At 28.3% G+C, this 27459-nt stretch overlaps 1 protein-coding gene across 2 annotated transcripts in view; it reads left to right on the top strand.

Annotated features, from left to right (window-relative positions):
* Positions 1-500: 500 nt before the first annotated feature.
* LOC129958354 (toll-like receptor Tollo) overlaps positions 501-27459 on the top strand; it is a 276682-nt gene continuing 249723 nt past the window's right edge. For both annotated transcript variants that reach the window (XM_056070784.1, XM_056070781.1), the window contains exon 1: positions 501-735. The gene's annotated coding sequence lies outside the window, so the exon portion shown is untranslated. The remainder of the gene's footprint in view (positions 736-27459) is intronic.

Below are 27459 nucleotides of genomic sequence, written 5' to 3'. Positions count from 1 at the left end.
ACAAAATAAGTTGCTCAGTCATTAAAAAAGTAGGTATGAATAATTTATTCTATCCCACATCTCCCGATGAATCCCAAGTTCTTTATACCCTTTTCTGTCTTTAATTACCAATTCCGGGAACATTTGAAATTCGTCAGCACCATCCGAACACAGGCGTTTCAAATCTGATTTGTAGCCCGAGGATCTAAAATTCCACCTCAATCGGAATAAATTTCAAGCAGGGCGCTTTAATTTCCACAAGCCGATTATAAGGGAGACCTTAAAGAGATTAGCGGGCCCCTTCAACTGAAGTGACCAACCGCACTGATTTATTTGTTCGCTGACCAAACCCTGGAGCACTGCCATGGCTCCTATCCATCCCTATTCTACGGAGAGCACCTGACGAGAAGTGTATTCTTTCCGCCGATAGATGGCGGTAGAGGAAGTCAGTCGAATTCAGAACCAGCTGAGTATTATCAAGAGGGGAGATTCGGGTATTCGTCCTGTTGGATCAACAGGAATCGGTCGTGCTTTGAGTTATCGCAATCTTGAGCTGAACGTTGCGCCGAGTCTCGTCAGTGGAGAGCGTAGGCAGTTTGTCCGTCGAGCGACGGCGTGACCGTTCGGTTTTCACCAGCTTGGTCTGATGTTTTTTGAAGACTTCTATGATATGGAAAAAAGTCATTTTGCTCCTTCATAGACTTTAATCTGCATCCTGGCAGTTTTTTCGTCTTGGGCGAATTCAGCTAATTCTGAGTAAGTTTTTGTTTCCCAAATTTGGTGTGTTTTTTTCCCAATGCTTCATTTTTTTTTGTAGTTTCTTTTGTTGGATTATTGCTTGATATTATTTTTTTAAGTAAAGTGAGCTTTTCTTTTGTTGGATTATTGCATGATAATAACTTTTTTTAATTAATGTGAGCGCTGGTTGGAATTTATTGAATTGCGTCTATTGAAACTAGTTTATCTTTTTTATTATTTATAAGTCAAATTTTCTAACAATTGTAAACCGATGTTTAGAAGTAAATGGCATTTTTTAGTTTCTTTTACCAATTACGCAAATGAAGCTAATTTATTTTTCAATTTTAAAAGTGAAAATGTTTTTTAACGTGCTTTGAAAAAACATTATAAAAACGTAAAACGCTTTATTGTATGAAAATGTTGAATCAGATAGAATGCAAATTTGGAACACTAAAAAAATCTTATTTCATCTTATGCTATCTTTTGTTTTAAAACAGATTAATATTATAAAAAATGTTGTTTTAGATGTAGCTTTCACTATTTTACCGTAAAATATTTTGCCGACTCTTAATTTGATAATTTTTTTTAAAAGATGGCCAGTTATATAATTGATTACCTTTTTTCCGGACTTATAACTCGAATAATGCTATATGAATATTATCTATTTAAACTGTGATCAATTGTTCGCTTATTTCTGGATTTTTAGAATTTTTTCTTAATTTGAGAAATTTTTTTTGTGCTATATTCAGTCATTATAAATCTTTTTGAAAATTTTTGTCATCTCAGAAAGAAATTTAAAAAAATTAAAACTGCATTAAATATTCATTTAATATTATATAGATCATAGTGTTCGCTTAAGATATGAGTATATTTAAATAATTAATGAAAACATATATCAGAGTAGATTGCCCGTTTCGATTTAGTAACCAGAAAAGTAATTTCTCCACTTTTGACATTTTTACTGCTAAGAAATGCATCTATCAAGTTTAAGTATTAATTTCAAATTTTAAGAAATCACGGTCAAAATTTGATCAAACGTATTTTTTTATCCAATTATACATTTTTGGGTTCTTAATTTTACAAAAGAAAAAAGAGTAGTATATTTTTTTTTTCGAAATGCAAGTCATTTCTCGTATCTTATGTTTAGAATCGAGTATTTTAAAAACGCATTTCTTTCAAGAAAGTAGACATTTAACTTATTGCTCAGAAATGCTTTTAGCAATTTCGGATGCCGTGATTCGTGTCATTGCCTTCCAGAAAATTTCCGCACCCTGTTTCGAAATACATAAGCGTTTTAGCTACCCTAAGAAAATCTTTTTAAAAAAGATCGTTGAAAAAAAGCTGTGTCGCTCGTTTCTTCAGCCCTATGAAACGTCATAGTAAAACGTTGAAAACAATTTTAGAATAGCTTGTATGATGTTATTTTTTTTTTTTTTTTTTCTTTGAATGGCTGATTGATTTTCTCTTCCTTTCGATGTTTGTATATTTTTGATTTTTTTTTCGTTACTGCACAAACTTTATACTTTTACTTATTATAATTTTTTGTTAGCCATAGTTGCTATTGTAGAAGGCTTGACTGTTTTTTTTATTTGCTATTTTACTTCTAGTACTTAATATTCGATCTTTCTTAGTAGTGTGCTAGAAATTTGAAATTAAATTCATTAGTATCTCAAGTTCTCTCTTCTAAGGTATATTGACCGTTCATTTTTCCTTAGAAATGATTAGATTGGCAAAATGCGTTCATTCAAAAACTTATATATTTTAGTTTATCGTTCCTTAAATGTGGAAAGAATTTCCAAACATGCGTGGATTTCAAATATATAAAAAGAATTAAAGAAGAATTGATACATTGCATCAACAAAATTTGTCGTATCAGTGATTATAAGTTTTGTTTAAAGCTTGACATATTCGTGTTAATTTGATATTTAATAATAAATCATGGTATTTATTTTAAACGCATCAAAACTAACCTTTATCGGTAGTAATTGAAGTCATTTTTTAATATCTCTTTCATATAATTTTGATTGTGAATTCTTAATTTTTACATAGTGTTAATTTAATCGTGTGCGTGTTTTGAATGGTATTTTCTGAATGATAAAAGTAAGTTGCGAAATGTCGATACACTGTTGCGATAAAGGTTATGAGAAATGCTTAGCTGCCGTTTTGCACCATAAGCATTGTATCGTATCTTGAAATCATAAAATTCGAATGAAATTTACAGATTTGAATTATTTTCCTTATTTATTATGAGTAATGAATATTTTTCTGTTTGAGAAAATCATGTTTTTTAAATACTTTTATTTCTTAAACACATTATTATCCAATAGACATTTTATAATAGCCGGCATTCAACTGATAGTGTAAAATTGTATTCGATTTGATATTTGTTAGTCAGGATTGCGTTATAATGATAGTGCTTGTATTGAATTGCATTAGCGCTTATGGATAGGATCGACTATGATTATGTCTATTGAAATGGAAATGCTTACAATTCTTTTACTTTTTTGAAATAATACGTTTTCACAGTTAAGTTTTTAAATATTAATAATAAAATTTAACTTAAATGTCTTAATCATATAGAATATTGTTTTATTCTTTATTTTTAGTTCATAACTTTTCTGTGTAAAGTAGTTATTTTTTATAAAATTCGTTGGTTGCATTTATTTTGTGCACCATTTGTTAATAATGTAATGGCTGAACGCTCAATCGCATTTATTGAGTTAGCCATGAGTCAGTAGTCAGCTTTTTTTGTTTTGTTTTGTTTTGTAGTCAAATAAAACCATATTATAAATTTTAGATAAATTTTAATCTGATTAGAATTCATATTAGAAGTCTGTCCTAGAAAGAACCGTCAAAACCAACAGCTCGTGCAATAATACAATTAATACCTAAAATTTGTATTTCGACTGTTTGTTTTTGATAAGAACTGATTCACCTATGCTAAGCACTTTTCAGATTATTATTGTAAATTTAGCAGTTATAGTTTTTATACTACTTTTGTGTTCTTGGCGATTGTTCGATCGTATCTAATTTCTATTTTTTAATCATTAACTAATGATATTCCCGAATTCGGTTAGTAATCCAATATTTTTTGAGACGCCTTGAGATCTGAATGAGGTTACCGAAAGATGATTAGGTTCGAATTTGAATGAAGGCATAAAACGCAGTTCTTTCTCCTTCGAAATTCGTCCGAGCTTTGTTAGGGAAGTCGCGCGTTATCCTTCGCCGGCTCTTACTGATATTTTAAGCCGGGGGTAAGGTTGACGGAGTTCGGTCGTTTGTAATAAAAGCATGATTTGTTGGAAATGTATCAATTCTTCTTTAAGATTTATTTCAATATTTTTTTTCTTTGCTTTAAAATATTTTAGTAAATGAAATGTTCTAATTATTAATTTTAATAAACGAAATGGTATATTATTATATGGTTTAACTAATATTTGGTATGGTTTCTAATATTTAATAAACGAAATGATATTTTAAACCTTTCATAATTTTTTCGATTTGTACAAAAAAAAAAAAAAATACTAAGCTTTTGTAGAATTCATTGAAAAATGTGTTCTTTTATGTATGTAATATAGTCTAAAGGAACAAACAAGTTTGTGATAAAATTCATTTAAGCAATTTTCAGATTAACTTCAATAAATCATCATAAAAATGACGCGCGTGAGATCGCTTCATTTATTTCATATATTATTGAAACAAGTTACAGAAATGAATATTCACTGAATGTTGTGAATTCATTTTGTTTCTGAAGAGTTATGTCAGTCACACGATAACTTTTTTTTTTCCTGATTTTCTTTTGGTTAATAAGTTTTTTTTTTAATATATTTATTTCCCGATTGTTAATGATTTGAAATGTTATTTGTCAATATTTTTTTGCAAAATTCCGTGCTATTCTACTGAAGTATCAAATCTAATTTTTACTTTGATATTGAGCTATTGAAAATTGTTTTAAGTTAGTTATTATTCTCTTAATAAATTATTCAATAAGGAACTCTTACCTTTGGAATGCATCAGTGTATTTAGATTGCGCAGATCTGAAAACGGAACTATTACTTGTTTAACTTATTTGTTTCTTGGTATTTTGTTTTTTATCAGTTTAATTGCATGAGGAATAAATATTAATTTCTAAAAGAGTTTATAGAATCTGAAAGCATTCTTAAGCTTTAAAGAGAAAAATGTTATTGTTTTCAATAGTATAATCGCTTCAAGAATCAGGGTTTTAAATGATTAGTAAAGAAAAGTATTCTGGGATTTAAAATTAAATCTGTTTATTAAATCATAAACGATTAAGTTTTTTTATTAACATTTCTATTAAATATGTATTTTTGTATTTAAAGAAATCAAAATTTAAGCAATTAAATTTTAAAGCTGGTTATTTTTAGTTTTATTTTAGCAGTAAAATTAATTACACTGAGTCCATTTTTTTTTCTTTGTACTTAGCCGTTAAGCCATTTAAGTCGCGCAATCTGGTCTTTTTAAATGATTATAATTGAACTCATTTCAATCGTGTTGGAAATAATCTTTGAAAAAAATTTATAGGGATATAATTTTTCGAATAAGTATTAAATCTTTGAAATAACTGAGTCTAGAGCAAAAGAATGCAATTCTTTTTAAAGGCATTCTGAATTTAAACGGTGTTCCACTATTTGATTCCCGACTGTATGTCAAGATTTCTCATGCTTGTCATATTTGTCTGAGGGAGGATTTGAAATGGTGTTAAAGGATTTACAAAGAATTCTAAAAGTGTTTTGTGGTGGTGGATAACGATTGTTGACAACTCTTCCCCATTTACGTTGATATTTTTCCCATTAACAACTATCGATGAAATATTTTGTTCTGTTCTTCGCTCTTTTTATAGCTAAATAACTTTAGTTGCCTTGACGCTTTTAGTTATTAAAATTGAGTACATATAATATAGCATTTTTCATATATAATTTTAATTCATAGGTATGTAATGATACTTTACGCATGATTTAATTAAGTTTATTTATGTAAAACTTGAAGTATTTACATTTTTTCTGAAGTTTCTTTGGTAGATTTAATTTCATAAATTGAAGTCAAATTTTTTCCCCTATGTATGATCTCTTTTATATATATATAAATTTTTTTAGTTTTTACTATGCTCCATATAATTATCCGAATTTCTCCAAATCCGAATCGATCCAACACTCGTTTGATTCGGATAATTTGAGTTTAATTATTGGTCATAGTTATGTCAAAGGTACTGAGACTTTTCTTGGTAAATTGTTTTAATTTTTTCCCAACATTGTTTCCTGCCTCTTTGGTTCTCGATCCTTTTCCTTTTGTACGCGGAACGTTTATTCCTATAATTCGATTCGCCGGCTATACTAATCCATTTAGCGGGTTTCTAAAGCGTAGACGTCCCAAATTAGCGGAGACAGTCCTACTTTTTTGACTCTGCGCTGGGTTAAAAATTAATGTAAAAAATATAAAAAAAGAGGAACAAAAATAAAGTTGTATTAAATAAGTTCTTAAAATAAAAGAAATTTTAACGCAGAATTAATTTATTATGCTCTAACATTTCTTTAACATTCAACTGAATATTAAATAAAGTTTAACGTTTCGTTAAAAATGACAATTAATTCGCTATAAAATGCCAGTGCTGATCAATATTTGATTCTTTTACATCTAATCCTTTACATTTAAGAAAGTTTTTTATTTTTCTTAATATTTATGTAATGGAATCTAAGAATAATTCATAAGCTGATAATTTTAATATGACAAAGGCTTCCATTTTAAGCTTCCTTTTTTAAATACTTGAATACGGAATGCATTGATAGTTGAGAAATACAATAATGTTGAAGAATAGAAAATGACGTATTAATTTAAATCTTAGTTTTGTAAATTAAAGATTTTATTTGATTTGATTATGCATTCCAATTCATACATTTTCGATTTTTTTTTTCCTTTAAGATTATTGTTAGTTAAAAATGTAACATAGATGTATCAAAATGTGTTTTAATTACGAAAAGAAATTGACTGAAACAAATAAAAATTTAGCAGCTTATACCTTGTATTGACATGCTAAATGTGAATTGAAAAATTTCTTGTCATATATGACCATATAATTCCGTAGATGAATTGTGATCTTCATATGCCTTCTGTATATATTAAAAAATTGGCGCGGGCATAAATGTCCTATCTTAGAACTGTAGATGTAGTTATCGGTTGAAATTCGTTTAGTAATGATATGCTTATTCCTCATCGCGTAATGTTTTTTTTTTTTTTTTTTTTTTTTTGCGTCTGAAGATAATGGAAAGACCTCCATGTAGCAAAACATTTTATTTAAATATCGGAAATTATTAGACAGTAAAATTTTGTTTAAATCTGACATTTAATTTAAATTACGTCTTCCATTTTCCAACCTTTTATCTTTCAACTTCACCCAATTTCAACCTAAGAATTGTTTTTAGTGTATGAACTTTTTTTTATAAATGCCTATCATATCCACTACAACCTACTATCCGCTGCTCAGAATAGTTTTGAAAATTTAGTTATTATAAAAATTGAGCGTTTTTCGAAATGAAGAAACTTTCCCATAAAATGAAATGATCCGATATTTTCTTTCTGTACATCATATAAATGGGCATACACGTTTTCACCCATTTTAATGCTTCGAACTTTAACCATGGCGATAACAATAGCAGCGTTTGAAGTATAAAAATATTTCAATATTGATCTTCCAAAAAAAATGGTCTCGATTATCAGATCTCAGAGTATCAATTTACATTTCTGAGACCTCCTGATAAACAACAGTTTTATTTCTTGGCCTGTCGATTCAGCGATATCCGTTTGAAAAAAGATTTCCAGCGGTTTTGAAAGTCGTGATAGAAATAATGGTTTCAGATTTCGAAGTCTAACCAGAACTCTATGTTGTCGTTGGACGAATGCCAGAAACACAATAAGCCTTCAAGATTCTCTGCTCTAACTTGCTTGCGAGAACTCTTTTATTTTTATTCTATCGAATCAAAAGATTTGTATTAGCTCTACAAGAGTTCTTTGGCTGTCTGCAGCCTTCTGGGAACCTTGAATTGATTCCTATCAGGTATTAATAGTAATAATGTAACTAGAATAAGTCGGGCTCTATATAATGATAGGTTTTTTTTTCATTATGATTTCGAATGGGTTTCAAAACAACCAAAATTTTATGAATGAATGTTTTAGAAAATAAATTAGTTTCATTTATCTTCTTTGCACTTGAATGTTTATTTTCTCCTTCCTCATTCTGTATTAGTTAGATTGAGGCGAAATATTTCTTATCTTGCATTTCTTCCAATAATAGTCTCTGAAATAGGTAGCTTTAAATATAAATTTGATGAAATGCAACTTCTATGAGCGAATTTTCTTCTCGGAATTTCACATAAGAATGCATGAATCAATACATTGGAAAAAATAAAATTCGGCGATTCTTCTAATATTTTAAAAGAATGTTAATTCATTTGGGAAGTAATGCTGGTATGTAGTGTTTGGAAAAAAAGAAAGCCTTTTTACTTTATATGACAAATAGTTTGTTTCGTAGATTTGTAAGGATGTAAATAGGAAATTGAGAACAGCAAATCATTTAAGTTTAACTTCATTAATTTAAATATTATGGCTGCTAAATTTGTGCTCTTAAAAACGGATTGAGACGATTATTAATCATTTTAAGATTCGTACAATTACAATATAGATGTCCTGGAAACTTCCTTAGTTGATCGGCAATAAGATAGTAAAAATAACTAAATTTTTTTTCTTTAAAAAAAATGGAGCATTTTAAGATTTAAGTTGCTCTTGAATCTTTTAATTTGTTACGAAAAGTATGCGTATTGTTTTTCACAGATAATACAAAAAACATTGACATTCAAAACCCTTTCTTTTCAATTCATTTGCTACTAGGATTTTTTTTTTTTTTTTTTTTTGCATATGAACATATATTTGTTTTTTGTACAGATTGAATATTTTTTTCGTATCCCGTGTAAATATCTAGTAATACGATTTGTTTTGCTCCTTCTTTTTTATTACCAAATTTTTTAATTTAATTGTTCCATGAACTTTATGGTTAGTAAAAGTAAACGATTTTTGTATCTAAACCTTTAATTTGCTGTAAACTATATTCGTTAAAGATTTATGTTTCATTGCAAAAGATAACCTAGATCTTGACAACTATAGGGTTTTAAATTCGATTTGAATCATGAAAAAGTACTTTTAATACGAAATCTTCATTAAAATAAACTTTAATTAATTTGCTTCTTTTTGCTTCTAATATCTGGAAATTCTCCTTTTTGCTTAAGATTTTTAATTATTTGTTTGAATTTATTATTAACGTATACGAAAACTAGCCATCTACATTTTACAGTTTCTTTTCATTTATAAAATTTTAGATTTAACCTTGCAGAGAAATGTTTCATTTTTTAATGAAATAATTGAGAACGCACAATTGTGAACAGTTAATTCTGTAAATATTAATTTATTTTGAAATAAAATATTGTTCTCTATATACTGAACAATAAAGATGAATGTCATTGTCTCCAAGAGATAAATTCCGATTTGTATTTATCTTCAAGACCCGAAACAAGAGACATTTTCTGTCATTTCAGATTCCATTTGACTGCCCATATTGTGTTAGATTCTTGCTGTTTTTCTTTAAAATATAAACACTTTCTCTTTTCTGTCCAAAAATATGAATAAAGTTCTGCCGATGCACTCTGGGGAATTTCCCCTCTGCTTATTCCTCTTCGCGAACTGCCCTTGACTAATGCCGCCGATGTATTTATACAATATAAATATACAATTCAGATTTCAAAGAGGGAACTTTATACGGAAAGGAGTACCATTTATATATATACTAAAAATCTTATTGAAACTCTTGAAGATAAATTCTGGTCGAAAAGAGGAATATTTTCCGAAATTTGGTGAATTTTTATGAGTTTTAAGAATTCATCGATTTTTTTTTCTTCCGTGCTTTCATTGAAAACTGTAACTGGAGAAAGATGGAAGTTTTGAAATAGCATCGCGGGTAAAGGAAAAACTTGCATTTGGTCAAATATTTTTTGTATGAATTCTATTGTATTCATTATTGTCCAAACTATGTAATACTTTAACCTATAAAGAGTGCTTTGAACCTTACATTGAGCTGAGTTCCCTATTTACCCTTTTACTATTCTTAAATTAATTTTGAATTATTAAATAATTTAGTTTATAATGAATTAGTTTTGCCATATAATGCGTAATTTTTATAAATTTTATGAATTTTTTAATTTTCAAATGTTGAAAAAAAATCTTTATATTAATTTTACTGCCATCCTTATATTAATTATTAGATAATTTATGTATACATTTACTTAACTATTGTTTAAAAAAAAGAAATTTGTTGCGCAAGATGAAATAATGAGCAATAATAAGCGATTTAACTTATATCCCAAAACGCGCAATTAATAACTTTTAATTATTGTTTTGAGTTGAAAATAGGAAATCGAAACAAAGTGTTCGTCAGTTATTGTTTTCAAGATTCTTAAAAGTTCTGTGTAACAAAGCATAATATTATTAAAGATAATTGTTTCCTAGTATTTTACTTCAAGTATTGTTTTGATTTCAATTTTAAAAAAATTGGTAGTTCGTATAGAAACACTTTTCTAAATATTTATACTTTTGTTAGGGCTATTAAAATTTCTCGGTATTTGTCTTTAAGCTCTAAATATACACAAATTAATTCTATATTGGTAGTAATATCTTCCCAAAAGATAATTTTAGCAAAACTGAAATTAGAAGAAAGGATATTTGATTTGAATGAATACACTGTCTCTCAGTGCGTATTAAACTATTTGCTATTTCGTTGAATCGTTTTTTGAGTATTTTATTTGTAAAGCAAATATTCTAAGAGGAATCCCGTTACTTAACGAAATCTTGTATCCAAATTTCAGCATGCAGCAACATACATATGTAAAATGTTTGCTAATGAATTCTGATTCTAGAGTTATCTAACATCGGTTAATTAACATTAATCAGTAAAAACAAAATATTTTTCCCGTTTGTCTATCCGTCCAGTTTTGAAATGACTCTTGATCCGTGGTATGATGGCATAAGTCACTAAGTTTTCTCTTGAGATCAGAATAAGGGTTTCTGAGTCACGAGTTTCTTTTTAAATATCTTTTAAAATTTTAATGTATTTTTTGGCATCATCACGATAAAAATATTCCCTAGAAATAATCCTTTCGAGTTTTTTAGATCTAATACCATGTACACCTTTAATGCATTTTTGCAGCTTTACTTGCTTTTATAAAGTTTTTCCTTGTTACGCAGATTTAATTTTATAAAAACATAATCAAATCAAATAAAAACAATAGTCTATTCCACTTTGAGCCCAGTAAAATTTATGATGGAGCTTAGTTCCATTTCTTGTATTCGCTTTTGTATAATAGAATAATAATTGCGGATTAAATGACTTTCAAAGAATTTCGTTGAGTGATTAAATTCCTAACGGTTCACTTTTGTCTGCCTTGTATATTTCTTTCAGAAATTAAGTTTAATCTAATTCGAGTATTATCAGTCTGAAGACAATTCATTTGGCATAAATCCCAGTATATAAAATCTGATTTTCTATTTGCACTGTTTTAAAAAAGAGCCCTATTTCTGAGTCAAAGATTCGGTGTTTCTAATCTAGTTAATGAGTATTTTGAAACGAAAAAGTCACTCCCAGTAGCGCTTTCCCTTATAGTTGTATGTCACGCACGCATTCTTTCTTCGTGTAAATCTTGCCTTAATCGCTTAGAGTCATAACTATTATTGCAGTGCCTTTTCAAAAGAAATCATCGCATTTTTTATTTCTTTCCTTTGAGAAATAGTTATTTTTCCGCAAAAATGAATTTTTCTATGAGCGCAAAGAGAACAGAAGTTAAATCGATAATGGTTCAAATGAATGTCATCTTAATCTTTAACTACAGCACTAATTGAGATTTTTTTAGTTGTGTTTGTATACATTTAATGCACAGAAATTGTGAGGTTTTTTATTTTTAGATTTAAAAAAAAATCAAATTTCTAAGTGTATTGAAGCTTCTCGATTCTTGGAAGATTCTCTTTTTTCTTACTCGATTTCTTTCAGATTTTTTTTTTTTTTCTTTTGATAATTTTCTCATTGTGGAAGCTGAGAGTTTTCAGGAAGATAAATTTAGCATTATCAATATGCTAATTAAAATTTATTGAAGAATTGTTTTGGAATTTATCTTAATTATTCCCGCGTCTTTACTTAAATGATTTCGTGATGGCATTTTATACTTAGATTCAAAAGCGGCAAAACTTTGACAAAGCCCTTGTCACTTGATAAGTCCATTTATGACAAGCATTCTTGTCACTTGACAAGTTCACTTATTCATTAACATTCATTTTTTATATATTTCAAGATTGTGTGAAATTCTGCATAAAAAATTGTTTTCCATAACTCAACAGTTTCATTCTTTGAATTTGAGAACTCCATTTAAATATGCTTTATATATATTTTTTCTGTAAATTCACTTTTGGCTGGTTTTTCTCACATATCCATTATAAATTAACAAAAGAGAGTGAAATCTATTATTGGAGCTCTCATTGTTGAAATAATCGGGAGGCAATTCGAAAATAAATATAACGCATCTGAAGTCTTGTACGTCTTGAGTGAAGAAATTGTAGACTTGACTTTGTCATTGAATCGAAATTTTTCATAGATTCACCTCGTATACATACACATTTGTTCTGCTGTTGATCTCCAAATAATATTTGAAAATCTTCATTTTGAACTAAAACATACTCAAACGTCTTTGGTTAAAGATTTAAAAGTATCGAAATGAATCGAACCAAATCATTGCATTTTTAACAAGTGTGCGAATTCTTTTTCTGTGATAATGTGAATCAATGTGCGAATTCTTTTTCTGTGATAATGTGAATCAATGTGCGAATTCTTTTTCTGTGATAATGTGAATCAATGTGCGAATTCTTTTTCTGTGATAATGTGAATCAATGTGCGAATTCTTTTTCTGTGATAATGGGAATTAATGTGTGAATTCTTTTTCAGTAATGATATGAATTATATTAATGTTTAAAAATGATCTGTTGTGGATAGCCCAATCGCTCAAATAATTGCTGTAATATCCTTCAAAACGAATTGCTTTATTTATTTGGTTTGAAACTCGAATGATTGGAGGGGGGGGGGGAGGTTTGTCTCATCTGTGCAGAAGCTTTTTCTTTTTCGTTTGAACATGATTGACGTCTGCTGTACACTAATGGCTTTTAAGGCTGTTAGTGAGTTCATGTATTGATTTTGAGACTTCTGGTGAGGAAAAAACAAACTTTCCTTTCCATTGTTTCGTTACTCGCTGCGGGGATTTCGAAACAACTGAAATGAAGTGTTAAGAGAGGTCGCAGACTATCAATATAATTCTTTTCCAGTTTCATTTATCTTCATTTACATTTTATACGCCGGAATGTGTAATTATTCACACTGCGTAAAATCGCTGCCGTTGGTTTGCGAATGGGTGCGATGTTAATACTTTCTTTTGAAAGAAAATTAAAAGAAACACTTATTATTTTGAGGGTATATTTTATAACATTTATTTATATATTTTATAATATGATTTATTTACATAATTTAAATTTTATAACACTGAATCAAAAAATTTGTTCTGAAGAAATGCTTTATCTTATTTATTAACTTTTAAAAATCCCGAATACTTCTTTTCTATTTTCATCGGTACTTTCTGAAATTTACCGACAAATAATCTATCTTATTTGCTCTTGAACCAATTTTAATCGCATAGCTAGACGATTCTTTTTAAAGGCCTTTGGTTTTTGCCACTTGCTAATCAATCGCAATTTTATTTTATCAAGAAAATGATATGAAATGTTTTAATAAGTGACGCATTAATTAACATAAAAATTTAAATAGTTATCTATATTAGAAAAGTCGAGTTTCTTTTTAAGTATGTATATTTTTTGAGCATGTAATGCCTTGATTTAATCAGTTGAGCAAACTTTTGAGGAATCTTGTTTACACTGAAATGAGCAACTGTTACAAAAACAGATAAATCTTCTGTGACTTGAGTTTCTTTGCTTTTACTGTATTTTGTCCCTTAACCGCACTTGTGCAGTGATTTTGTTTAGCAGATGAAATATGTATGTTATTTCTAACATTCATAATTTCTGATAACCTCTCTTTAAGTCTGTCCTTTCTTGATGTTGACTAATATATTCAGGCAATAATTAGTGATTCTTCTCAGTTTCTTGTAAATCGAGTCAATATAGTATACTTCTCTCATATTAGCCAAAAGTTTACTTTTAACTTTAAACTTTGTAATTAAATTTATTTAAAAATATTTTTTTATTAATATACTAAAAAAATTTTGTTTTATCTTCTGTTTTTTAAACTTGAAATATATTGTTTTTCACTGCCAGAAATTAATTAGCTAATTAGCTAATTTAATAAATAAACAATAAAACTTAATTTCATAATAATAGAATTTAATTTAATAAATAAAATTTCTCTACCCTGATACATATGGAGTAAAAAGTAGAATAGATTCCATTGTTACAAAGATGATATTAGCAATTTTAAATAAGTGTATAAAAATTCGCCCATGTATTAAAGAATTTTGAGGCCTTTTGAACCGACAATACAGAGCACCATCTACTAAAGTGTCGAAAAAAAATTTCTAGGGTATATTTCGCCAGTGAAAATGCCTTTACATACTGGCCATCGTAAAATATTTTTATAGCTGTATGTAAATTATCTTGTACATACTTTAAATTTAAAATTTTCTCTACACACGGGTCACTCACTCGCTATTGAATGGTTATTTTTAATTTGAAATTTGGAGGAGGGGAGGTATGGAGATTCGTCGAGAGAAGTGAATAGTTGTCATTTAATTTGCATGAACATAATTCAAATGAATCGATCTTTCTAGAAGAAAACAGTCAACCTGTAGGTTAACGGCGAAACTTTAGTTGATGTCAAAATGTCGCTAACATGCAAGGGTCAATTTAAGTGCAGGGACACCATAAATAATGATCCACTTGTTTTAAGAGTGGCTGATTTTTCACACTGTACGCTAGAGCAATTGTCACGATATTATTTACACCGTATATTACATGTCCGCATTTAAATAGTGCGTATAAATCGTAGTAACATGGGAAATAAATTACTTTTACCGCGTTGCAACGAGACTTTCAATCTCGTTTTTATTTTCCCTTGAACCTTCGACTCTCGATTCGCCGTGTTTTCGTTTTTTATTACTATGTATACATAATCGGAGTACATACTATGTATATTATTTGGACATTTTTATAAAGTATCTGTAGGTGACTTACACCTACGTAAAAAAAAAAAAAAAATCTATAGATGATATGGTAAATGGATTGGTTCTTTTTTTTTCATCCGTATGCTTATATATAGGGTCTCCACTTTTATCGTGACGCAATAACTAATTTCTAAACAGCTAGAGAAACATATGGTTCCAAATGGGAATATACTTTAATGGTAAGAATTATAGCTTATGCTTAAATCACATTTATTTCTCAAAAAATTACAAATTCTAACTTTTTTTTTTACAAACATAGTCTTATCCATCATATTTAGCAAAATATTCTTGACGTTATAACATTTTGAATAAAAAAAAATCGCTAGTCTTCTACGAATAAAATTGACCGACCTATGAATAGTCGGAAAAACTATTTTGGACGAATTTTACAGTTAATTTCAGAGCTTCGAAAAATATTTTAAGGGACAGTTTGCTGATTAAAATTATGTATAATTGTGTTCCTTAAAATAAATTTGTATGTGGACTCTATTTAAACTAAACAGCTATAATTAGAGCGATTTTAATCATGAAACGATGGAATTTTTATCTTATGTTTTAGAATATCGAAAATATTTTACTAAATATGTGTCATAAGATCGACAAAATGTATAAAAAGTTAAATTTCTTAACTTTTTGAAAAACATATTTCATTCAAATAACTTAAAATATAATCAATCTCGTCATTTAAAGCATTTTTCCAATTGGAATTATGTCTGTAGCTATTTAGAAATTAGGTCACGATAAGAATAAGCACTCATATATATATATATATATATATATATATATATATATATATATATATATATATATATATATATATATATATATATATATAATATAATGTGGTCGGTTTTGCCTGCCTCATATTTTTAATGCATGCTTTGAATGCTGCCAAGCATAGAATGCAACTTAGGGTTCCAATTCCAAATGGAGTCGAGAAAATATAGTACTTTCTTGATTTAATTGGAAGAAATCAGTTGTCTCCTTCATTTTACATATATATTAAAAATTTCCAAAAACGCTGCATAGATTTAAACATCAATCATTTATTAAAACCCTATTGGCTCGTTTAGTTTTACTTTAGTAATGTACGCTTGGTGTACTTTTTATGAAATTTAACTTTTGCATGTATTGATTGTATCGACGATTTTTTTTTCCATTTGATGAATGATGTTTGAAAAGTATATAAATCATTTTGGCTGTCTTTTCAGACTTTAAATTTTTATCTGGCATGTAAAGTTCTTACATTAGTGTTATCGAACCAGGAATATAAAATTGAATGCAAAATAACCAATTTTTGATTATACAACAGTTTTTAACAACTTTTATTTTAGATGCAAAATCTGTTATTCCACCTCCGTATGTTTTGTAGAGAAAAAAGTTATTCTGATACTGCAGTCATTAATATTACTAACTCTTGTACCTTATATTTTGATTGATTTTCGCCTCTTTCTGAAGACACTCGAGAACTATTTGGGGGACGGACTTCTCTGTTCAGATGCCATTCAAAGTGCTCTTTACTTTTCTGTAGCACTGTGAATTTGGAGAAAGGAGAATTCAATAATGAAGCAATTATTCGTTTTTAATTTTAAAGTGATATGTTTTTAAGGTTTTTTAAAACCATTTCCCTTTCTCGCCAGATCGTCTTATAGATTTTGTGTCCCTGAACATTATCAATTGTAGAGGCGATTTCTGAAGATATATTTATTAACAGATCTTCTAAGATAAAATGATAATGATTAATTATTAACATTATGTAAATTATTATTTTAATTGTTTATTTTATAAAAATTATCATCCCATGAAAACCTTAAAAAACCTCCTGCGATAGAGGTCCAAACCGGCTCCAAACAAAAGAACTGCGATTAGTCGTACTGATGACATAGTTTAAATAGGTTGAGACTAAATTCGGAGACAAATTTTAAAAAATTGATATATAAAAAATTTTTTATTGTACCAAATAGCTAAAACAGACTTGAAAAGTCACTATTAGAAGAATAAATACATTCATTGTCTTTACTTTTTGAAAAAAACTGCTTATTTAATGAAAATTTAACAAAATTATCAGTGTCAGGGAACACAAAATAAATTAAAAAATAATGGAAATATTTTTTTTATTTCGCCTATATATAGCTCAAACTACATAAAATGTAACAGGCGACAAGATGAAAATTATTTTAATAAATAAAAATTTTATGAGCATTTGAAGTTGCCGTTAATGATTTTTGTCAAAATTTGTCATGTTTTGAATTTAGTGTCTGTAAAGCATGTCTAAATGAAGCTATCTTAAAATTCACGGTCTATCACACCCTCAAAGGTTTTGAATGCATGCTTACCAAATTTCATGAAATTTTATATATCATGTTTCCCGTGAGTCACTGTGAAATATTCATTCTTTAGAAAATGCGTTTATATATTGTACTTGTAAATTAGTTCATTCAAATGCGCTGGAAACAAATATAGTTTTTACGCTTTTTTAACAGAAATATCAAAAATTAGCAAACTACTGCTGAATAGGCAGAGATTGAATATAAACATATAAAATATTATTTTACAGAATTTTATGGTAAGAATATAATAAATCACTCATTTTCGGTTAAAAACACCACTGTTTTCAGATTTCATTTTTATTTGTTCTGTATTATTGAAACTTCTGTCTCGAATTCTATCTCACAGATATTAAAAATAGTCTGTTTTAGAATCTACGAAGTTTGGACTTTATTTTCAGATCATTAAAAAAAATAATAATTTCAAATTATTTTGAAAAAAAAAAAAGCATCTTTACAACCTAGTCAGATACCTTAAAAAGCAAATTTTCTTTTCGAAATGTCTTCAATGGATTTCTGCATAATATTTTATCGAAATGACACTGCTTGTTGTTCAGCAACTTCAATCACATTATTCAAAAAGTCATAATCAAAGAATTTATTTCTGCCTTTGTTTTCCTCGCGCGATCCTATCTTATATTTTTCTGGCTCTAAAAGCACGGAGCTTTTGCAATACCGAAACAAACCTAATGAGATGACGAGCCTAAATTGAATGAATAAAATTTTGACGCATGCCCAAAGTGAGTGAATTCGATTAATCCTTTTAGGTAAAGCTATTATCTCCGAAGAATTACCCGCGCTCTTGGGTTCCAGTCCTTAATAATCCCCCCCCCCCCCAGCAGATTAATCGAAAGCTTTTATAAAGTGTCAGTTTGCTAAGCGTGGATGATGAGCTTGCAATCCTTGGATCGGCGAAGTTTACATCAGCCATGATACTTTGGGAAAAAAGATAAATCTCGCGTATTTAAATTCTTCGCCGCTTTCAATCTTTTTTTACTTGAACCCTTTTCAATGAACTCCATAATAATTTGATTGGATCTAATAATATTTAATATGCTTTTCAGAAGGCGAAGGATTAAAAATTCCTTCAACTGCTTTTGTTTTCTATTAGAAGTACTTGCACTAAAAAAACATTCAGTCAATAAATAAAAGAAAGATGGAAAGCCTTTTTAAATGCTTTTTATTCCAAATGTAAGCAATATGAGAAGCTTGAAATTGATTGTTCATCTACAAATTGAAAATATTTTATTCTATAATCTGTTAGTTTTGGATATGTAATAATTTTTTACACACCCTTTGCACTCAGAAAGATAATTCGATGCATAATTCACTTAATGCACGGATCAGTTTATTAAACAAAAAAAAAAAATACATGGAACTGTTTTAAGCTGTTTCCCTAAAAAATTAATCTACATTGTTTTAACATTGTGTAGGTATTTTTAACCAAATAAAATTAAAAAGTCAATGATGCACCGTCTTCAATGATGACTGAGAAAATACATTCGAGTGTAAAGGGTTAAATATTACTTTCCATGTGATGGCAAACCGAAGCCTAGAAATATTAATTTATACTGGAAAAAAATCATTTGTCGGAATTCAAAATTTAAAGGACGATTTACATTGGATATTTGAAAATTATTACATTTTCTGAATTTTAATGATAATTTAGATTTGAAAAACTATCTCCTAATAACATTCCATGATAATTTCTGTTTCCAGTCATACATCATGAAAATGAGCTTTATTTCCAGATTTTCGTGAAAAACGTTGCACGTATTTCTCATTTAATGAATTTTCCTGCAAATAGAATGACGGAGTTATCTGAAAGAACTACTTTTTGAAATCACATCTATTTAATTTAAAGAATATATAAAATGCGTACTTTTATAATGAAATAAAAATAGGCTGAAATAAATATACACACTTTTAAGATAGCTTTTATCAGCAAATAAAACAAAAACAAAAAAAAAAAAAAACAAAAAAAAAAAAACCAGCTCTATCAAACGTTGAGGCTCTGCTTGAAATGCGATAAATAAATTAGGAATTCTAATTGCATCTGTTTTTAATTTTTATATAATAAAATGTTCAGGAATTTTTGTTTTTTTTTGTTTCCATTACATTAATATTCTTCTCGTATTGTTTTCTTCGCATCGCGATTTTACGATTCTTTTTAACCTCTAGATTTTTGATAAAATATATTTTTCCACGCTAATATACTGATAAAAGCGTTTTAAAAAGTATTTATAATTATTATCTAGCTTTTAATATATTCACCAGACAACTGCGCGAAGTGGTTCTGTTTCCTTTTTGAATTCCCGAACGACAGAACTCAGTCAGCCTGGAATTGTAAAACCACCTTATCGAATCAGGCGACTTTCTTAAACTTTATATTCATATTCTTAATGAATATATAAAAATTTGTCTGAAAAAAGATTATCTCCGATTAGTATTCTTGATGATTTTTGAGAAAATTCTAATTCGCATATGATTTATATATTTTATATTCTACTAAAAAATTAAATATTTTGCTTTGAATCAGTAATATTTTTAATATTTTCATCTTTTCTTTTTTCCCTAATTAATCTTTTACTCAAAGCGTAGAAGTTCGATACAAAATTGTAAAAATGTCAGATATTGATGATGTATTCTAAAATGATTGGAATTTTTCACATTCTCAATCAAAAATTAATTTTCAATTTTAAAAATAAAAATATTTTTTGTACTCATAAAAACATGTTTAAAAATAATTTTATTTTTAGATTTTTATCTTTTTTATTATTTATGTTTCATAATTTATTATTATAAATATTATGATATCTAAAATATATTTTTTGGTGCAGAAAAAAAAATCTTAACATCACATTTAGGAAATCAATGTTTAGTTAAATCAATAAATTTACTCATCATTAAGAGATCTAAAACTATTAAAATAGTGTCTTCTCTTTAGTAGCCATTATCTTCATAAAATTTCACTACATCTAGAAATGAGTAAAAAATCGGTTTCAAAATTCCATCTTTGTAAACATGGAAAAAAATAAAAATAAACGACCTATCTGTAGACTTCGGCTTGGAATTTTCGTTCTCATAGAAATTTAATGACATATGAAAATAAAGTATCAAAATGTGATTTTAAATCTCCTGTAAAGAAAAATTTCAGCGACATCGAAAAAAATTCAAACTAAGTATTGGAATGTATACTTAAGATGCAACCATTTTGTATCCCCTTATTTATTCAATTTCTGGTTTAAAATCGTGTCATTAAATAAACTTATTGCAAAAGATGTCTAAAGAAACAGCGATACAATTTCTTTCGAAATTTTTAACAGTAAGTAATTTGAAACATGACTTTGGCTTTTTCTGGGGAAAATCTTTTAAAGATAAGACTCGGAATGAAAGACTTTCTGAATTCTACTTGAACTAAAAGTAGTTCTTCCATTGACTTTATATCTCTGAATTTTTAATATAATGAATGACAGGGGACATTAAGCATTTTTTAAGATATGCTTTCAAGGAAAATCTTTTTGAATGATATGTAACTTATAATACCCGGCTGTATGGCTTTTGAAATTTGAAAATCTTAAATTTTTGTCTGTACCATTTGAATACGTACTTTCTGAGTGAAAAATGGGAGTTAAAAGCTACATTCTTCGAACAGAACTTTTGAGAGCATATTTTGCTGGTCTTTTAATACATGATCAAATTACTCATTTGATTTTGCGTATTGGATAATTTTGAATATACAGATTTATGTATATGTTCACCTCAAAATGGATTTTGGAGTGGATTCGTGCTCATATTATTTACATCAAATGCATCGTACCAAGTTTATTTTGGAATCCTATATTTTAAAAGACACAACTTGCCTTTAAATGTATAACATGATTACGATATTCTGTCCATTTAAGTGATTCAGATGAAATTTTCGATATTGTAAAATCTTAAGAGGTGAGACTTTTTGAAGACACAAGTTTGTTTCCCTAATTTATAACAACTTGTTTAAAACGCCATGTAAGTGTTCCGGGTTGCGGAGCCGAATCTCGATATCAAGCGCTAAGTGTCACAATTCCGAGATATAATTCCATTGGTGATTCTCTATGTCAGTGGGTTTGGAGCACGTCAAAACCTTTGAGGATCGAAACGTTCTACCATTGGTATGGTGTAGAAATTTAGATAATAGGGTGGCGGAGGGGGATTGTTGATGAATCAAAATTACAAGTTCCGATCCAAAATTCTTTTTGTAAAGCTTTAAAGAGGAGCTTTATTTTTACTTAATATCGAAGGGCATTAAATGCAGCCATGTATTGTGGCTTTCGATTTTTAAAACTTTAGAGAAAATAACTGATTTTTTTTTTTTATTTAAAATCTTGAATCTTTTTAATGTTTAGTTTCTGCAATTATGTCGATTCGATAATAAATTTGACTAGCTAGAATTATCTGAAACTAAAAATGCGAGTAAAATCATTTCCAAGTTGTATACGTAATTAAATGTGAAACTTGTTGCTGAATCGGGATTCATATTTTAAATTACGAAAAATTAAGAAAATTCGGCATATTATATTAAACTTTTGGAAAGCATTAAAAATACGTTATTTTTACATGTGGTTTGTTCAAAGTTGAATCAAAATATATAAACACTTGTAAAGTCAATGCTCTAAAAGAGAAAATATAGCTCTAAATAACGCGAATCCGTCTAATCCGTTGATTTTAGTTGCAAATAAATTTAATTTGTAATTAAAATAATTTATAAAACCAAACTTTTTTATTTAAATGACGATTCTGAACTTCAAAGATCTATTTGTCAATTTTAAATCTTAATGATATTTGATCTCTTCAACTAACTTCATTTAAATTTTCTACAATAACACGGATGTTTTTTATAATCATTCGATCAACATGATTGATTAAAAATCATGCAAACAACAAAGTGGCTTTTAATTAGCGATAATTATAATTCTCAATTTGATATATATAACAAAATGAGAGTTCTCGTTAACATCCCTGTTTTTAAAATTATTAATTTCAAATGTTCCATTTGCTGATTAAAAAAAAGTATTAGAATTGAACGAAAATCAAATGAAAAACATGTTTATTCATAAGTTCTATGAAATTTAATCATCATCTGTGCTTTTTTTTTAATTTTGTCACAGCGAAACCACAACTGTACTTCTCAAATTTCTTAATTATTTTTTTAATATATTTTTGAGGAAAAGATTCTAGCATATATCCCGAACCGTTATGGGCTTTCTTAAAGTTTCATATATTATACTGAGGCTCCAGAGATAAAAAAAAGTCGGGAAATGATATCTTCTAAGATGGAAAACGTTTTTCCTCGTTGCTCAAGTTCGGATTCAAGTAAAATTAATGTAAATTTTGTTGATTAAAAAAAGTAATACAATTGAGCGAGAATCATATGAAAAACATGTTTTTTCGTAAGCTCTGCGAATTTTAATCATTTTCTGTACTTTTTTTTTTTCATTTTTTTTCACATCGAAAACACAACTGTACTTCTCAAATTTCTTAATTATTTTTTTTTTCTTTATATTTTTGAGCAAAAGATTCTAGCATGTATCCTGAACTGATATGAAACTCTAAGCAAATCCGTATTTTATACTAAGACACCAGAAAAAAAAAGTCATGAAATGATAGCTTCTAAGATGGAAAACGCTTTTCCTCGTTGCTCAAGTTCGGATTCAAGTAAAATTAGTGTAAATTTGGCTATGTACCAAAAGATTGAATGGCCGAAGTGCTTTTTCTTGTTTTTGCTCTGTATCATTTCTTCCCATCAGAATCGAAACAGAACGAGTCATCAAAAATGTTTCGAAATTTCGATTAGGTTTCAGTTCTGATAGCGTAAAATAACTTCTCGGTACATCAACGAATTTCTTTGTATTTTTTTTTTTTTTTTTTTTTTCTTTATTTCGACTAAATTCTTAATCTGATTTTTTCTATCTCTAGGATTCTTAAAACAGAACTCTCGAAAGATAGTATAAATATTATCGATAGCAGTGAAAATTGTGAAGGGAAGTTTACATTTTCTGTTGACGCTACTAGCGTTTTTAAATGAAATTGATGATAGTTCATTATTTGCTTCTTTTCGCGATTTTTTTTTTCTGCTAGAATGTACATTTGCGTTAAAAGAACAAGAAATAAGAAATTTTCGAAATGCTAAAGGAGGAAAAATTGCAGCAAAAAATATTTTTTATCTTAAGTAACATGTAAGTAGAATTGAACAATAAACAAATTTCTTGGTTCTATGCGCCTAATGTCACTAGATTAATTTTCTATAATCCAAGAGAAATTTCTAGGTAATTAGACTAGTTCTATCTCACAATTTCAAAATTATATACTGCATTATTTTCTATTTTAATCTTTGTTTGTTTTTTTCTTCATTGATCAATGTAATCAAGCGATGGAAAGAAGATGTTCTGTTTGAAATTGTACTATCCGTTGATCCATAATATTAAAACTCAAGCAATTGATCTTTTGTACTGATATCTGGAGATTCCTTGAGGTTTATTTACCTTATTTTAAACAGTTAATAGTTTTTGACAAGTAACCCGTCATGGAAGAAGTACAACATTTTGCGTTATGACGTATTTATTCAATGACAATTATTATATTTATATAACAATTGTTTAATTATTATATTTATAATTATTTATTTCTTATATTTATATGATATACTATATATGTTTATGGCAATTTAGCTACGCATTTTCCGAAGAGAGCGAAACAGTTAACTGGTTCAGATTGCAATAAAAAAAATCCCTAAATGCATTTTTATTTGATAATTAGTAGAACACAAACTTAAATTTAGACTTCTATTTAAAATTTTAGACTGATTTTTCTTTTATTTAAAATATTCCGAGCTGCTGCAGTCCTAATTGACATTAAAATTGAATAGTTACAATAAATAAGATCTGAATTAAAGATATATTTTAAAGATATATTACATAAATAGCAATGAATAAAAGGATGAATTCCCTATAAAGCTTTAACTGTTTTCCTTGATGTTCCAAATGATGAGCTTAAAATTTTCAATTTATTTTATTTTTAACTGATTGATATCCTCGGCGTTGCTCGAGGTGAACATATTTTAATGTTTAATTTTCCCTTGGTGGTACGTTCTCATTAAAAAGTATTTATTCTAAGGTTTTACATAATGACGCAACACATTTTATAATAAACTCTTAACAAACTTAAAAAATAATTAGAAATTAATATTTATGCTGGATAGACATTCATTTTTGCATAAAACAGATTATATACATTTACAATATCTTTTGTTGATGAAATTCTTTAATGTAATCATCTTTTTTCTTTGTGAAACCATAGAAAGTGCTTTATGAAGTGCAACTGAAATATACATTTATGTCCAATATTTAAGGAAATATACTTATTCCGCATTTTGAGACATTATGCATATTATTTCTTTACAGATATTTAGGAGTATTAGTGTCTTAAATGTTGTAAAAGTTTTCCAACCAAATTTTTAAATTCTATTTGAATTTTTTAATACAATGTATTTTTCCACTAACACTGTCATTTGAAGGTTAGAATAACATACAGTGCTGTATCGAATAATTTCTAAACGATATCGAATCCCTGCTAGGATCAATAGTTTGAATCTATTTTATAACTTATTTCGATGGTTGATTACAGAAACTGATGATTCTACCTTTTAGATTCATTTAGAAAATACATTTACTTTCTAGTCATGTACAGTAAGTCGAAAATGGAATAAAAAAATTTTTATTCGAAAAATATCTCAACAAATCTTTCTGGACAATGACGAGTTTTTTTTTATTAAAAAAATAAAGCAACATCTGAATTTATTAAAAAAAATAAAGCAACATCTGAATTTATTAAAAAAAATAAAGCAACATCTGAATTTATTAAAAAAAATAAAGCAACATCTGAATTTATTAAAAAAAAATAAAGCAACATCTGAATTTATTAAAAAAAATAAAGCAACATCTGAATTTATTAAAAAAAATAAAGCAACATCTGAATTTTTATTCTGCGTATATCAGTTCTGCATTGGCGTAGCAAAGGTAAATGGCACCCGGGGCGCGGCATTATGTTTTCGCTCCTTCAAGGTATTCCTTTTAGAGTAGTGGCATAAACACACTAATAATTTGACCTTGTGTTGCACCTTAAGAATGGGAACTAGGGCATATATATCCCTTCCTCCATTAGCCACGGTCGGTAACTCCTGTCGATACTGCTTCGTTCAGTGGTGGCGAAGTGGTCGACTGTACTCAAGAAACACCAGTCGGTGCGTAGTTCTGTTTACATAGGAAGACTGACGCCCAAATTATTTTGTACAATGAATGCCAATATCGTCATTTTCCGTACTTACTACTGAGAGCTAATGTTAGGGAAAATTTTTTATTTGATCTTATTTTCTTAATCTTCAACTTGAATTTCTTGTATCTCAGTGCCGTTGAATCTGCCGGTGCTTTCATCGGGGTTAGGATTAAAATCTTTGTCTCCCTCCCCATATTAATGTCTCATCTTATCGTAGAAAATGAAAATTGGTGAAAAATAGCATTAAACAAACAAAACGAAAAATCCCAGTGATAGTTAAATTGGCTTACACATGTTTAAGAGAAGGAAAGGCAACAATAATGATTTATGTTGCTTTCCATGGTTAAATTCGAAACAACTATACTTTCTTTGCAAATTCAATTTTATGGCTTTCCTAAGACAAACTATTTTAATATGTTTGTTTTATTAATTGATTTTAATTGTTTGCACTACAGATGTTGTTTATTTCAATTCTTCTTTCTACAAATGTCTTTTTATACTCATTTGCTCAGTTAAACTTCTTGTACTCAAATTTTGCAAAGATATAACATTTTCGTCTGTTTGTATAGTTAAATAAGAAAAGTAAACATTGACAGAAAAATAAATGGAAAGTTTAGCAAAAGAATTCGTGAGGCAGTTATGCATTTTTGAAACTTTCACTTTCATTGGCTCAGCATAAAAACTGGGAAGACCTAAATTTTAAAAAGAATCGCTTTATAGCAATGCAGATACCCTAGAGTAACTAATAGGAGGCCTTCAAGGCAAATCGCTTGAAATATTCGCCTATCCTAACAATTAATCATTTCAGCTATCATAAAAAAATTCCTAACCTCGAAGCAGTCCTAGCCGTAAAAATACTAATAGCAATAATAAATTTAGAAGATAAAAAAGCCTCTTGGAATCATCGAAAATTGTCATCTAAGATTTATAACATTATCAGTCACTCTGTCGCCAGGTGGCGCCACAGGGGTTTGTCGTTTGTCTCAATCGTCAGCTGTTTCCTTAAGGACAGGGAACAGAATTTTTAGGAGCAATGATTTTTTTGGAGGGGAGTGGGAGGGTAACGTTTTTCTTTTTTACTTTTTGTGCTAGGAGAATAGAAAACATCTTCATCCATAGAAGTTTCCGCGGTAGTGAGCAAATTCTGTCGAAAAACGGTTACAATAAAACTTTAGCTTTGTTCGGTTGCTCTGTTGGCCACTTCGGTTTTTGAGGCATAATGTGGTAAGAAGGGTGCGGAGGGAGATACATAAAATTTTGGTTTTTAGGTTGCCTTGCGTTTTTTTTGAGCAGTTTTAATTTTTAATATGGGAGAATTTCATTTAACACCAACCATCCTATATCAACAAAAATTATTCATTAGATGACGGTTCGAATTTCTCACCTTTTTTCCACACTGTTTTTATTTGAAATGAAAATGAACGAGCGTCCCTTAATCACTTAATTGTTTCGACCTCTTCGGAAAATGCGTATCTAAATTGTTTTCAAAAATTTAGTGTTGACGAGTGACGACGTCAAACACAGGGTACGTGTAATATGAAATTATGCTGTAATGAAATGACTTATTTTTATTTCAATAATCACACTTATTTATTTACTTAAACTAACATACATTTTTTGCATATGAACGAAAAGAAACATTAAAAAAATATATTAATTTATTATTTTAATTTGCTGTTAGAGAAAGGTATTGAGCAAAGCATTTGTTCCTTTGATTTCGCCTTGGCCTGAAAATTGACGAATATGTTTGAATATTTCTAAAATTGTAATTCAAACTGCAA

The sequence above is a fragment of the Argiope bruennichi genome, chromosome X1, assembly GCF_947563725.1.
Source record: "Argiope bruennichi chromosome X1, qqArgBrue1.1, whole genome shotgun sequence".
NCBI classification, from domain to species: Eukaryota; Metazoa; Arthropoda; class Arachnida; order Araneae; family Araneidae; genus Argiope; species Argiope bruennichi.
The sequence above is the reverse complement of the archived record's forward strand: the minus strand, read 5'-3'. Positions and strand labels throughout refer to the sequence as shown.